Genomic DNA, 15,070 nt, shown 5'->3' with positions numbered 1-15,070 from the left:
ATGATATGTTTATCTTTTAAATAACAAAAATAAATAACAAAGTTATTTTCTAAATGTAAATTGTGAGTAATGAACATTTACTGAAATTAAAAAGACAACTGAGGGGAAATTTATTCTGAGAGTTGGTTTTCCGAAAGTGTTTAGTAGCTCAATGCTAATCAACAAGCACCTCCATGGAGATATGTTAATGAATAATCCAAGGACTTCTATCCCAAAATAGCAGGTCATATACATATACATGTACTCATCTGTATTTCCTGTCCAAAATCTACTAGCTGACATTGAAAGATGAAAATAAAACAAACCCTGAAGAACAAAGAGAAAGGAAGGAAAATTCCTTTCTTATTTGGGAAATTCCTAATAAGAAATTCATCTTTTGCAAACTGAAGGTGAATGAACAAATCATATGTGTGTTAACAAAACAGAAAGCTAAAATTTAAGCTTAAAAGTAGAGAAGGCTACATTTAGCCAGAGACCAGAAGAATCTCAGAAATATAGGCTCCACCAGTCTGGGAAAGTAAGGATACAAGTGAGCTTAAAAAGTAGAAGTATCAGTTGAAGTTATTACCACACTCAAATCTCCTCCCTAACTCTGTGTAGACAGGTAACTTGCTCTTCTTCATATGAACTGAAGATTGGGTTCTCCAGGCATAACTGAGGGTGAAATTAGAGCATCATATGAAAAGAGGTGTCATAAGTGAGAGTCAGCATTCTTGCTGACAGCCAAGTTTATATCCTTCAGGCAAGAGACTGGAAGTTTCTTTCAGAAAAGTGGACCTTTCCAAGACAGAAATTTTATAGGTGTTATCAGTTGGTAGTCTTCCATCCAAATGAGTGGGGCCACACATAATTCTAAAGTAAACCCTACCCAGACACAGGGAGTTATAAATAACATATATGACATATGAAAGAACAATAAGCATTACCAGAATTTGAAAAAACAACTTTATAATATAAGAGATGATAGAAATGAACAGAGAGATCAAAAAATGCTAGGTTGGAAGCATCATGATAGCAGACATTAAATTATAGTACATAACTAGAGTAACAAAATCAACATGGTACTGGCACCAAAACAGACATTAAGACTAACAGAATAGAGCAGAAGACACAGAAACACAAACCCACGAAAATACAGTAATCTGATTATTACAGTTTAGATGTTAGGTGTCCCCCAAACTTTCATGTGTATGCAAGGAGGTTTAGGGTTTAAATGGTTGGGTTATGAAAGCCTTAACCCAATCAGTGGATTAATCCCCTGATAGAGATTGACTGAGTGGTAATTGTAGACAGGTGTAGCTGGAGGAGGTAGGTCATTAGGGTTTGTGCCAAATATATTTTATTTGTAGAGCAGAACTCTCCCCCCACCCCACTTCCTGGCAGCATGTCCCCAGTTTCTCTCCTCTACCACGCTCTTCTGCTATGATGTCCTGTCTCACCTTGAGCCTCAAGGTGTGGGTCCAGTTGTCTAGGGACTGAGACCTCTGAAACCATGAGCCCCCAAACAAACTTTTTCTCCTCTAAAATCGTTCATCAGGTATTTTGGTCACAGCAGTGGAAAGCTGACTAAAACACTGATACTAGACAAAGATGCCAAAAATATGCATTGGAGAAAAGATAGCCTTTTTGAAAAATGGTACCGGGAAAACTGGATATTCATATGTAGAAGAATGAAACTGGTCCCCGAACTCTCAGCCTGCACAAAAATCAACTGAAAGTGGATGAAAGATCTGGGAATTAGACCAGAAACTCTGCAACTGTTAGAAGAAAATGTAGGCCCAACACTTCAACATGTCAACACAGGAACCAACTTCTTTAACAGGATCCTAACATTCAAGAAATTAAACCAAAAATCAATAAGTGGGTTGGTATCAAATTAAAAATCTTCTGCACAGCAAAGGAAACAAGGAGTATGAAGTGAGAGCCTACAGAATGGGAAAAAAATCATTGCCATCTGCTCCTCAGAATAAGGCTATAATACCCAGAAAAATAAAGAACCAAATACAAAAAAATCCAATTAGTAAGTGGGCAAAGGAACTAAATAGACACGTCTCAAAAGAAGAAATACAAACTACCAACAAATATATGAAAAATATTCAATATATCCATCAATTAGTAAAACAAAAATCAAAAGCACATTGAGATTTCATCTCATTCCAATCTGAATAATAATAATAAGTGTTGTCAAGTTTGTGGAGAAAAAGGTACACTTGTACAACCACTCTAGAAAGCAGTGTGGAGATTACTCAAAAAACTAGGAATGGAACCACCATATGACCCAGCTATCCCACTCCTCAATATATATCCAAAAGATCTAAAATCAACATACTATAGATATATAGCCACATCAGTGTTTATAACAGCACAATTCACAATAGCCAAGCTTTGGAAGCAACCTAGGTGCCCTTCAACAGATGAATGGATAAAGAAAATGTGATATATATGTATATATATACACACACACATACATATATATATACACACATGCACACACACATACATACATAAAGAAGCATAAAATTATGTCATTTTTCAGTAAATGGGTGGAACTATAGACTCATGCTAAGTGAAATAAGCCAGACCCAGAAAGTCAAAGGTCAAATGTTTTCTCTGTTATGTGGACATTAGTCTAAAATAAAAAAAGAAAAAGAAAAAAGAAATTGGGGGGGGTTTCCATCAAAATAGAAGAAAGATCAGTGCAGTCAAGGAAAGGTATTGAGGGGGAGAAAGGAAGGACAGGATAAGGAAAAACAAGTGGAATGAATCCAACCTGACTTCCTATGTACATAAATGAATATACCACAGTGAATCTCACCATCATGTACATCCACAAGACACTAATTAAAAAAAAAACTGTATATAAATAGCAGAAAGACCAGTACAGAGTAGAGGAATGGGAAAAGGAGGAGGGCAATGGGAAGTATTGTGAAATGAACTAGAGCAAATTATATTACATGCATTTATAATTATGTCAAAATGAATCCTAATGTTACGTGTAACAAATATGAACCAATAAAAAATGGGGGAAAAAGAAATGAACAGAGAAAAGAAATAATATAGAGAACTCCCTTCAAACAAACAAACAAAAACAGTGTCTTAGATGAAAAGTTATGAGATATAAAAATGGGATGGTATTTTTTAAAAAGCAAAATAGTTCTTTTAAATTTTTAATAATAAAAATTAAACATTTAATAAATGGATTAGAAAATAAAATTATCTTCCCAAAAGTGAAATGAAAATTAAAGAACAAATAATGTGATAAAGAGACATTAAAATTAGAACCCCAATCCAAGGGGTTCAATATTCAAATAAGAATGGTTTCAGAAAGAGAAAATTGGGAAAATCATGGGAAGGAAATAATTCAAGAAAATTTAGCAGGACTGTAGAGCACACATTTTGTAGATGGAGACAGTCAAGTTTCTGCCTAGAATAATGGACAGAGAAGAGATGTACATCAAGGTGATCATTGTGAAGCTTCAGAATAAAAGGACCAAAATAATCTTCCAGACAGTAGAAGTACAAACAGGTCACACACAGAGGATCGAAGATCAGAATGGCAGAGACCATCTCAACAGCAAACTAGGAGCTAGAGGACAATGAGATGAAGCTTTGGAAAGTCTGAAGGACTCTGGCTGCCCATTTAGGAATCTGTAAACCTGGCCACACTATCAAGTAAAAGAGCAGAAGAAAGATACTTTTCAGACATTGAAGAACTCAAGTATTTGGCTCCCACCTTATCTTTTCTCAGAAAGTTATTAGAAGTTGTACTGTAGAAAGATGAGGGAATCTAGAAAGGGAAATATTAGAATCAAGCAAACAGAAACTTCCAGGCAGGACAAATGAAAAGGGAGTACCCAGAATGACAGTCCCTGATTCACAACTACAGAGAATACCTAGATAACAGCAAAGCCACATATGAGCAGGATGGTGACTTTGAGAGGAAATGAAACTAAGAGATGACTTGAGGTGGCCAAACAGTGAGAGAAGCTCTGGCAGAGGAGGTCTGGCAGAGAGTTTGGGAATGAATTTATTATGCCTACATAGAAAATTAAGCCAAAAAATTTGATTACTGACACTGAGAAAAAAAAAGTTAGAAAAGAAATGCAATCATCATACTTTATATGATCATTCTATTAAAGTTACATTTTCATAATAAGATAATCATAGGATATTGATTTAACAAAAATAGTGTTACAGCTTAACTTCCTTTTAAAGAGGAATAATAATGAAAAGTGTAGATTTATTTGGGTGTTATTAGCTACATTTTCATCTTCCACAGTAGACTATTAACAGATAATATAAAAAAATTGAGATCTAATAATGTAGAGAGCTAAATACATTTAAGAAACAACTAAAAGCAGTGGACATTCTTGCCTTAGCAAAGCAAAAAAAGGTAGAGTATTGTAATGGGACAGGAAGCTTCTGGGTTTATTGCAACCCCAAACTATTGAATTTTAAAAGCTGCAGGTATGTTTTGTTACTTTCATTCAAAGAATGAAAACAATCATAGTGTGTTGCAATGAGTCTCTCCAAAGATAGGTTGAAGTCTAACTCTTAGTACCTATGACCTTATGTAGAACCAGGATTTTTGCATATATAACCAATATAAGGTTACACAGGATCACACTGGGCCCTACATCCCATGACTGGCATCCTTACAAGAAGAGGGAGATTTAGAGGTACACATATGGATGGACAAAGACCATATAAAGACAGAGACAGACTGGTATGTTACATTTATAAGCCAAGGAACACCAAGGACTGCCAGAAACTTGGAGAAGGGCATGAAATAGATTCTTTTTTTAGAGCATTCAAAGGGAGCTTGGCTATGCTGACACTTCAGTTTTGGACTTCTAGTCTCCAGAACTGTAAGATAATAAAATTACCATTGTTTCAAGCTACCTAGTTTATAGTCGTTTGTCCCAGCAGCCCTCGGAAACTAAGGCAATTGTGTTACTCAATTCTGTATCAAAGCAGAAGATATTTTAAGGAGGGTCAACTCTTCTGAATTCATTTCTATACTTGAGGTTAAAAAGTAACATTTGGGCTGAGGTTGTGGCTCAGAGATAGAGTGCTCACCTACCAAGCATGAGGCACTGGGTTCAATCCTCAGCACCACATAAAAATAAAATAAAGATATTGTGTCCACTTATAACTAAAAAATAAATATTAAAAAAAAGTAACACCACAATAAAGACTAGTCAAGTTCAGTATATTTTAGGGCACAGTATAAAACCCATCTGTCCAATTAAGGGATGTGGGAGGACTGGCAAATGTGGAATCACAACTTTTAGTTTCTGGTTATAAATATTGAAATGATTGCCTATCTGATGTTTACTTTCTGTTTTTGAAAACACTCTTCTCTCCTGCTATCTCTGAACAGGAACAATAAAGACCAAGAGGCTCTTTCCTTTATTGCCTGTGAATAACAATGTAAAATGTTGAATAGAATGAGCCTTATTTAGAACTACAAATCTTTTACAATGCACCTGAAAACCTATTACTAAAAATTTTTTTCTCACTAACAAATATCTCTGAACATGTTAAGTATCAATTTTATGCAAAATAGTAACATATTTAAATAAAGCATTTGTGTTATTTTCATTTCTTACAACCTTGATTCCAGTGCCCTGTCTTAGGGCCAAATATATGCTTGACATATTTAAAATAATGAAATATGAAGTTCTAAAGGCAGTTGGTTATAGAGTGTTATGGATCCAATTGGGTCTGGCCACCTTCCATTCCCAAAAATATATATGTTGAATCCTAACCCTGAGTACCTCAAAATGAGACCTTATTTGGAAATAGAGTGATTGTGTATAAATTTAGTTAAACTGAGATATGGTCATACTGAGCTAGTATGGGCCCCCATACATTGTGACAGATGTATTTACAAGCAGATAGAGATGTGGTGGCAATGAGAGGGAGAACACCATGTGAAAACGGAAGCAGAAATTGTATTGATGCATCTTCAAGTCAAGTAACACCAAGTATGGTTAGCCATAACGAGAAGCTAAGAGTGAGAGATGGAACAGATTCTCTGTCAGAGCAAGGCACCAACCCTGTTTACACCTTTATTTTTGACTTCTGACCTCTAGAACTGTAGGAGAATAAATTTCCATTGTTTTAGGCACTAATTTTGTGGTGCTTTGTTACACAAGTCCTAGAAACCTAATATACAGGGTTTTACTTAAAATTATAATACCAAGTGAGGGGAGGAAGTCTTTAAATTTCTTTTTCAGTTTCAGGATTTTCCATTAATTTGTTTATTCACCAAATATATGCTTAGTAACTCTTCTGTTAGACACTTTAATAGTCACCAGGGATAAAAATAAGACAGAGAAAGGTCCCTAGTGTCCTAATGAAGTTACAATTCTAATGGAGGAAAGTGGAAATAAATAAATACATAACATAACAACATAACAAACTAGTGTTGTCTTGGAGCTTTGAACCATGGCTGGTTGGCCCAAAAGCTAGTGGGAAAGCAGCAAGCACATCATGGTGGGAGTGTGTGGCCACGGAAGCTGCTTACCTTATGGTCTATGCTTACAAATGTCATCCACTTTTCAAGTTAAAATCATAACAATCATGGGGTTCGTCTGCATCCCCTGAACTTCTTTAGATTAGAAAACCATAGAAATTTCTAAATGAACCAGTTAATACCTATCTGAACTTATTCTCAGTTCAAAACTAAAAACTTAAAATAACTCTAAAGTTGAGACTACGATGCTAAGTGAAATAAGCCAATCCCCAAAAAACAAAGGTAGAATGTTTTTGCTGATATGTGGAAGCTAACCCACAATAAAGGGGGAGAGGGGGAATAAAAATTCAGTAGATTAGACAAAGGGGACTGAAGGGAAAGGAGGGGAGATAAACAAAGGAAAGACAGTGGAATGAATCTGACATAATTTTCCTGTGTACATATGTGAATACATCACAGTGAATCTCACCATTGTGTACATCCACAAGAATGGGGTCCTAATTAGAATAAGATATTTCGTGCCTGTATAATTATATCAAAATGGATTCTACTGTTATGTATAACTAAAAAACCCCAAGAAAATAACTCTAAAGTTGAGAGAGAAATATGAAATTACTCTCGAAAAATCTCATATTTTATAAACAATATAAAAATTTTACAAGATAAAGCAAATAAGTGATATATATCCAACTGATCTTTTAAATGCAACTAAAACAACTCTTCTACTTATAGTTTTTAGGAATATCTGCTTTGTCCAAGAATTAGTAAAGTTCACAATTATTTGTGTAGAAGATATCAGTATTCAAAGTTCAATTAAGTTTAAAGTAAAATTTTTTTCACTTGGAAATAAGTAAATATGACTAATAGTAGTGACCATTGACTTTAGAAAATGGAATGATTAAAAATGTCCAAGGTCAAAATTTTAAAACATTTTCCCAGGATAGATAGTTCAAAAACAGGCAAAAGACCTGACTAGACATTTCACCAAAGAAGATATTCTCGTGATCAATAGGCATGAAGATGTCAAATGGCATTTTCCATTAGGAAAATGCAAACCAAAACCACAATGAGCTATCACTTCATACCCATCGGATGGGTATTGCATATATCTTTATCTATCTATCTATCTATCAATCCACATACACAACAGGAAATAATAGGTGTTGGTAAGGACATAGAGATATCAGAAACCTTGAACACTGCTGGTGAAAATGTGAAATGGTTCACTTGGTATGAAAGACAGTTTCAATTGGCAGTTTCTCAAACATATAAAACTCAGTAATTCCACTCTGGTTATACTCCCCAAAGATCTGAAAGCAGAAATTCAAACAGATATTTGTATACCAATGTTCATATTAGCATTATGCACAATAATCAGAAGGTAGAAACTACCAAATGTCCATCAACAAATGAATGCATAATGAAATGTAGCATATACATACAGTAGAATATTATTCAACCTCAAAAAGGAAAGAAATTTTATATCATCTAAGAACTATGACATTATGTAAGTAAAATAAGCCAGAAACCAAAGGACAAATATAGTATGATTCCACTTATATGAGATATAAAGAATAGTGAAATCCTTAGAATCAGAAAGGAGAATAGAGGTTATCAGGGGCTGGGGAAAGAGAGTGTGTTTAGTTCATTTTTCATAATACCTAAGGCTAGAAATTTTACAAAGAAAAGATGTTTATTTAGCTCAGAGCTCTGGTCCAGGAGCAAGGCACCAGCAACCGCTCAGCTTTTGGTGGAGATATGACGCTGTGTCAAAACATGGCAGAGATGGGAAAGGAGAAGCAAGCATGTATAAAGAGGAGGTATGCAGGTGTGAGAGACAAAGCAAGAGATAAGAAGGGACCTTGCTTTATGAAAACCTGCTCTCAAGTTAGCTAGTCCAGTCCTATGAGAGCAACAACTCATTTCTAAGTAAAAGCATTAATCCCTCTTAAAAAATCTAATAACCTCTTATAGGCCCTACTAGCTCTCAATACTATTACTTAATCATTTAAATTTTGACCTAAGCTTTGACAGGGACAAAGTACATTCAAAACATAGTGGGGAGAAATGGGAAGTTAGCATTTAATGGGAATAAAGTTTCAGCTTGGCATGATGAAAAAAATCTGAATATAGTGGTGATGGTTGCACACCAATGTGATTGTACTTAATGACACTGAGTTACATACTCTTAAGGGGTTGAAATGTTAAAATTTTATATTGGACATTTTTTTAAACACAACAATGTCTTCCCAACCCCATCCAGGAGATGTAGGAAGGATAGAGACAATGTATATGATCTGAGAGTTCACCCTTTCAAAACCCTTATGGAGACCAGTCTCCACACTTGTGGAAGCTACAGCCCCTTAATGCTATGGTGGCTGCATTTTCAAACATGACAACAGCTTCCCTTCTCTACAGGTACCAGAAGTTGTGATTTATCTCATCAAAGTTATGAATTTTTCCTCTACAATTTTCCCAGAAATGCTTGGGAAAGCTTTTCAGAAAGTCTGTAACACTTACTTTCTCTTTGCATTTCAAATATTCTAAGTTGACCAAGAAAGATGAAGTTGTTTACCGAGTTGAAGTTTGTACACTTATGATTTTCCTTGGCCCTTTCTATATGTTGGTTCTTTAATTTGGATTGGGCCCATGGTAGGTGACATAAATGTTATCAATACTGCCTACACATTTTGTTGGCCTTGACAACTCAGCTCTTGTACCTGTTTCCTTGGTTCAAGCAATTTCAAGCAATCCCAGCAGGTAAAATGTTATAATTGCTTTGTACCTGCTGGCAATTAAGATAAACCAGACAGATTGCAAGTCATCAGCACAAGCAGAACCGTGGTATGCACATGAGGGTGCAGGTGACAAAGGAACAGAGAAGCCATAAAACAAACAAAAATATTAATAAAAGATTTAAGTGAAAAGAAATCTGTCTAAGCAGAATTTTATTTTGTAAAAACACAAAACAGTCAATATCTTTTAAAAACTCTCTGGAATAAGCTACAAGAAACAATTTGCTTTTACTTTAGGCAAATTTCAGTCACATAAAGAGATAACTGGAAGAAATACTTTTCATAATCTGTGGAGATTTGCATCTGCCAAAGAATCCTCAGATGACCCTCCCTCACTTCATCATGTTTAAGTGGAATCCCAAACACTGTTCAGACCTGTAATAAATGTAGCAGTGATGAAATTTCCCAAAGAAATAAGAACAAAATGTTCACACATGCATGAATAAAATTTACCGATTAAAAAAACACCAATCCTTCAAGAAAACAAGGGAGCAGAAGTGGAGTGAGGAAGGCAGAAGGCTCTAGCTTTGGAACAATTTCCCTAACTCATCTTTGAAGTTACTTATATTCTCAAAGCCTTAAATCTAGCATCCTAGACTTTCTAGTCTCGTGAATACCTTGCCCTTTTGTCTCCTTGTCATTGCTCATGCCATTTCTTCTAAATTGAACATTCACTCCTTTCCACCCATCCTCAAGGCTCCCCAAATGCAAACCCTATGTCATGTGACCCAGTATAAATGCTACATCTCAGTGAAGGCTTCCCTGAGCTCCTTACATGAAGACGATCTCTGTTTTGTGAAGGCCAGCTGTATCCCTCTGAAGGGACTTATAAATGATACTATATTTCTTCAAATACACATATACGTGATGGAGACTCACAGAATGATGGAAGACTAAAAGTTGGGCAGGGTAATCTGTCAACTGTACAGAAGCATAGACCAAAGATGATACCACTTTTAATAATGCCATATCCCTAGGCTTCCTTTGGGTCCAGAAACCAATGCAATCTCTTCTCCCAATTCTTTATCTTTCATCACTTGTTCAAGATTCATAGTCTTGGTGGACACAAACATTTGTCTCATCCTAGATTATGTGCCCACAGTCAAAATGGCAGAGTTCTGACTCCTCGACTTTCATAGCAGGTGGCAAGACTCTGCCTCCCTGAAAGACTCACATAACAGGAGAATTCTGGTATTTACCAGAGGATTCATATATTGAACAGCTAAAATAAGCAACAGAAATGTACTACTCTTCAGTAGCCATGACTTGGCTCTTCTGGAAAACTCTAAATTTCATGAAGTCAGAATTTTTGTCTGACTCATTTTTGTACCCACTGAAGTCCTTAAAAAGTATTTTGCTATATTATTTTAATGTTTCTAGCATAAAATATTCCATGACACTTTAAATTGCTCAGATTTTAAAATTTCTGATGTTATCTATAAATGTTTGATAACTATTTATCAACTAAGAGAATGATGCTTTTTTGAAACAAAGAAGCCCTAGTGTTTTACATATTAGGCAATTTTCTGTTACTATGACAAAATACCTGAGATAATCAACTTATAAAGAGAAAAAGTTTGTTTTGGTTCACAAGTTTTGTTCTGTTTTTGGTACCAGGGATTGAACCTAGGGGCACTTAACCACTGAGCCACATCCCCAGCCCTTTTTTTTAATTAGTTGCTCAAAACATTACAATGATCTTGACATATAATATATCATACATTTGATTCAAATGGGGTATGAATTCTTACTTTTCCCACATATACAGATTGCAGGACCCAGCCCTTTTTTATATTTTATTTAGAGACAAGTTCTCACTGAGCTGTTTAGGGCCTTGCTAAATTGTTAAGGCTGGCTTTGAACTTCCAATCCTCCTGGCTCAGCCTCCCAATCCACTGGAATTATAGGCATATGCCACTGCACCTGGTGGCTCACAGTTTTGAGGGTCCAAGTACATGATTGTTTGGCCCCATTGCACTGGGTCTGTGGCAAGGCAGCACATGATAGTAGGAGCTCATGACAGAACAAAATTCTTCACTCACCTCATGGGTCAAGAAGCAAAAAAAGGTAAGAAGACAGAGTAGAATCATATGGTCTTCTTCAAGGGCATGTTCCCAGTAAAGAAGCTCCACTCATCAAAGCTTTCACCAGCTCCCATTAGCACTGTGATGGGGACCAGGTCTTCAAACACATGGGCCTATGGGGGACGTTCAAGTCCACACTAATGCATTCCACTCCTGACTCCCAAAGGTCTTATTCATTTGCAAGATGTAAAATGCATTAATTCCATCACCAAAAACCCCCAAAGTCTTAACTCTTCTAGTCTTGCTCGAAAGTCTAAGTCTGAAGTTTCCTCGAAGATTCAAGGCAAGGGGCTGGTAGATGAGGCTCGTGGCAGGCAGGGCCAGCATAGCGGCTGAGCACAAGACCAAATTGTCCAAGAACCTGCTGCTCATGAAGTTCATACAAAGGGGATTGAACTCAGAAACCAAGAAACAACTAGAAGAGGAAGAAAAGAAGATCATCAGTGAAGAACCCCGGTACTTGGATTTGCCAGAGCATAAAGAGAAAGAAAACAGAGTTTCTTGTTATGTGAAGATCTTCTCTATGTAAGACTGTCATTCAGAGGATTTAATCCCAAAGTTGAGAAACTGATGTTTCAAATGAATGCTAAAAACAAAAGAAGATGAAGATGAAGTACCAGAGCTTGATGTGTCAGATGAGGCAATGGCTAGAAGATGTGAGACCTTGGTGGAGACAACTGAAAACAGTTTGCCAAGAAGAGAGATCCTGCCAATTACGAAGAAGATGAAAATGGAGACATAAAACCAGTTAAAGCAAAGAAGATGTTCTTAAAGTTCCAAGATTAAAAGTGATGCCTTAAAATATGTCTCTGTGAAAACAGCAGACTTTGGAGCTTATCCCAATGGCATCTTTTAGCTGTTAATACTTGAGGTTTATTTGTAAAGAGATGTGTAATTTTAGAGACAGGCTGGGTTTGAAACAGATGTGTGATGGGCGTTATACGTCCTTTCCCAAATCGGATTCATCAAAAGCAGAAGTCGAGCCTGGATCTTCAGATGTACATAGGCACAGGGTTTCTTCCTAAAGATTTTTACCTCAATTTATTTATTTATTTATTTATTGTATAACTCTCCAGTCACTGACCTCGAATTGACTCCTGCAGCGTAATACCAGTTTTTAAATTGCATTTAAGTTTACATTTTACTTTAAATTATTAATTATATAATCATGTCAGGCCAATTCATACATTCATTTTAGAGTCAAATGTCATAGGAATTTATTATATGTACCTTCATTAAAAGCAAACATACCTCTCCAGCCTGTAGTATTTGCATGCTATCACTTTATGGTATTATGTGTGTGTTTTTTTGTTTCTTTAAGTCATTTAATTAAAAAAAAAGTTCTGTAATAAACATCTATTTGCACATGGGGGAAAAGAAAAAGACTCAAGGCAAATTCAACTGAGAGGTCCTGTAACTATCAAATTGAATGAGTTACATACTTCTGAGATACAATGGTAAGCATTCCTATTCCAAATAATAATAATAATAATAATAGACCAACAGAAAGACTGAAACCTAAAAGGTAAACATTAGATCCTAAATCCTCATGTCTAGCATCCAGGTGTACTGTGTGGGGAAGCAGGCTGCCAAGGACTGGAAAAACCACTCCTATGGACTTACTGGTTACAGCCCACCTAGCCTTTCTCTTGGGAAGGCTTTTCATGCTGCTTGCAGCTTCCCTCTGCGTGTGTTGCATGTTGCTAGAACATCTACCTTCTTGGGGTCCCCACTGAAACTTCAACTTCACTCCTGTAGCTTCCTCACTGAGAGCTGTTTGTAGGGACTTTAGCTCTGCCATATACTGCCTGACCTCCATCCAGGCTTTTCTTTGAAATCTTAGTGGAAGCATCTATAACTCCATAAGTCTTACACTGTACATGCCTACAAAACCACACTCATGGAGATGCGAAGGCCTCCATCCAGAGTAAGCAGTACCTGGACCTGCTGCAAAAGTTCATGAATATTGGGGCTGGGGATGTGGCTCAAGCGGTAGCACGCTCGCCTGGCATGCGTGCGGCCCGGGTTCAATCCTTAGCACCACATATAAACAAAGATGTGTGTCTGCCGAAAACTAAAAAATAAATATTGAAAATTCTCTCTCTCTCTTTCTCTCTCTCTCTCTCTTTAAAAAAAAAAGTTCATGAATACTTTGCCAGCTGAACAGGAGGAAACAAATCCTGGGGAATGATTACCTTGGTAGTTCTGCATGGGCAGAAGGGAACCCAGAGGTTTTCTTCTGAAATGTGTTTGCCCCAGAAAGTCTTCAACCTTTGAAACAAATTTGTATTTCTGTATCTCTGCATCTGTGATGGCCACAGCCTTGCTGATTTCTGAGTTGTCATCAAGGCATCTTTCCTATTGTCCCTACACAAAGCACTTGGCTTTTATTATTGGCACTCGAAATGCACTCTCCTTGGCCACATCTTTATACATATTTTGTTTCTGGCCAAGCTGCAAATTTTTCTGTTCTGCTCCTCTTTGCTCCTGATTATTCAGCTAAAAGCATCCAAGGAAACCCGTGCCACTGCATGAATGTTTTGCTACTTTGAAATTTCCTCCACCAAGTGAACTTGTCCATCACCTTTAAACTCAATCTCATACAACATCTCAGGAAATGGACAAAAAGTAGACAGCTTCTTTGCCAGATTGTTACCATGAGCAGCCTCAAATCTAATTCCCAATACAGACCTCCTGTCAGTATTCTGATCTTCTGAGCCCTTGCCAGGATTATCCTTTTGAGGTCTATTAACAGAAGTCTAGACTTTCTCCAGCCTGCTCCTCTAAATGTTTCCAAACATCTCTAATATACTAATTCTTCCACATTGTCTTAGGTATAACTATAATCAACAGCCCAACTTCTTAGTACCATATTTTTTGTTAGCCTGCTTTCTGTTAGTATAACAAAATACCCAAGATGATCAACTTATAAAGAGAAAAGATTTATTTGGGCTCACAATGTTAAAGTTTCCAGTTCATGTTCAGGTGACCCCATTGCTCTGGGCTTTATGGAAAGGCAGGTGTAAAACTGCTCACCTCATGGCAAGAAAGTAAAAGAGGGAAGAGAAAGAGATCAGGATCCCACAATCCCCTTCAAGAGTATACCTCCTCCAGTAACCTAAAGTTCTCTCATTAGTTCCTTCCTCTTAAAGGTTCTTCTACTACCTCTCAAGAGTGCCATCTTGTAGACCACACCTTTAACAGTTGCCCTTTGGGTTGACATTCAAGATGCAAATTATAGCAATGCATATTATCTCACTCAGTTTTTAATCAGATTGTTATCTGTTTTCTGCTATAGTTTTAATATAATTATAAAAGCATTTAAAACTAGCAAAACATTCAAATTCTGTTCTTGAAAGAGAAGTCTTTAAATCTCCACTTAACCATAAATCTCTATTATTTGCTCAGTTCCAGAGTCTAAGCAACTCCTCTTTGTAATTTTTCTCTGTCAGATTTCCATTTAGTGCATAGAATAGCCAACAATAAAAACATCAATCTATTTCTTCATTTAAAAGTGTTTGTAATTCATAAACATCATAAATGTATCTGCTTCATTTAATTTTCCACTTCTCCTTGTTGATAGCTTTCCTTTATAATTACTTCATTGTATCCACCTTGTTTTAAAGTGTTTTTTAGATTAAGAATACACCGCATATCTAAAAAATTTCAGATTTATCAAGTTTCTGATGTCCTCTTTAAAAGTTCTATCT

At 36.3% G+C, this 15,070-nt stretch overlaps 1 protein-coding gene and 1 pseudogene across 3 annotated transcripts in view; both read left to right on the top strand.

Annotated features, from left to right (window-relative positions):
• Dnajc5b (DnaJ heat shock protein family (Hsp40) member C5 beta) overlaps positions 1–15,070 on the top strand; it is a 230,816-nt gene that overhangs the window by 11,176 nt on the left and 204,570 nt on the right. The gene's annotated exons all lie outside the window — the stretch shown is intronic.
• On the top strand, positions 22–13,751 carry LOC131423588 (M-phase phosphoprotein 6-like; annotated as a pseudogene).

This window comes from Marmota monax, unplaced genomic scaffold (genome assembly GCF_021218885.2).
Source record: "Marmota monax isolate L192 unplaced genomic scaffold, Marmota_monax_Labrador192_F-V1.1 WCK01_AAM20220418_F8-fsc00044, whole genome shotgun sequence".
In the NCBI taxonomy this organism is placed as follows: domain Eukaryota; kingdom Metazoa; phylum Chordata; class Mammalia; order Rodentia; family Sciuridae; genus Marmota; species Marmota monax.
The sequence above is the reverse complement of the archived record's forward strand: the minus strand, read 5'-3'. Positions and strand labels throughout refer to the sequence as shown.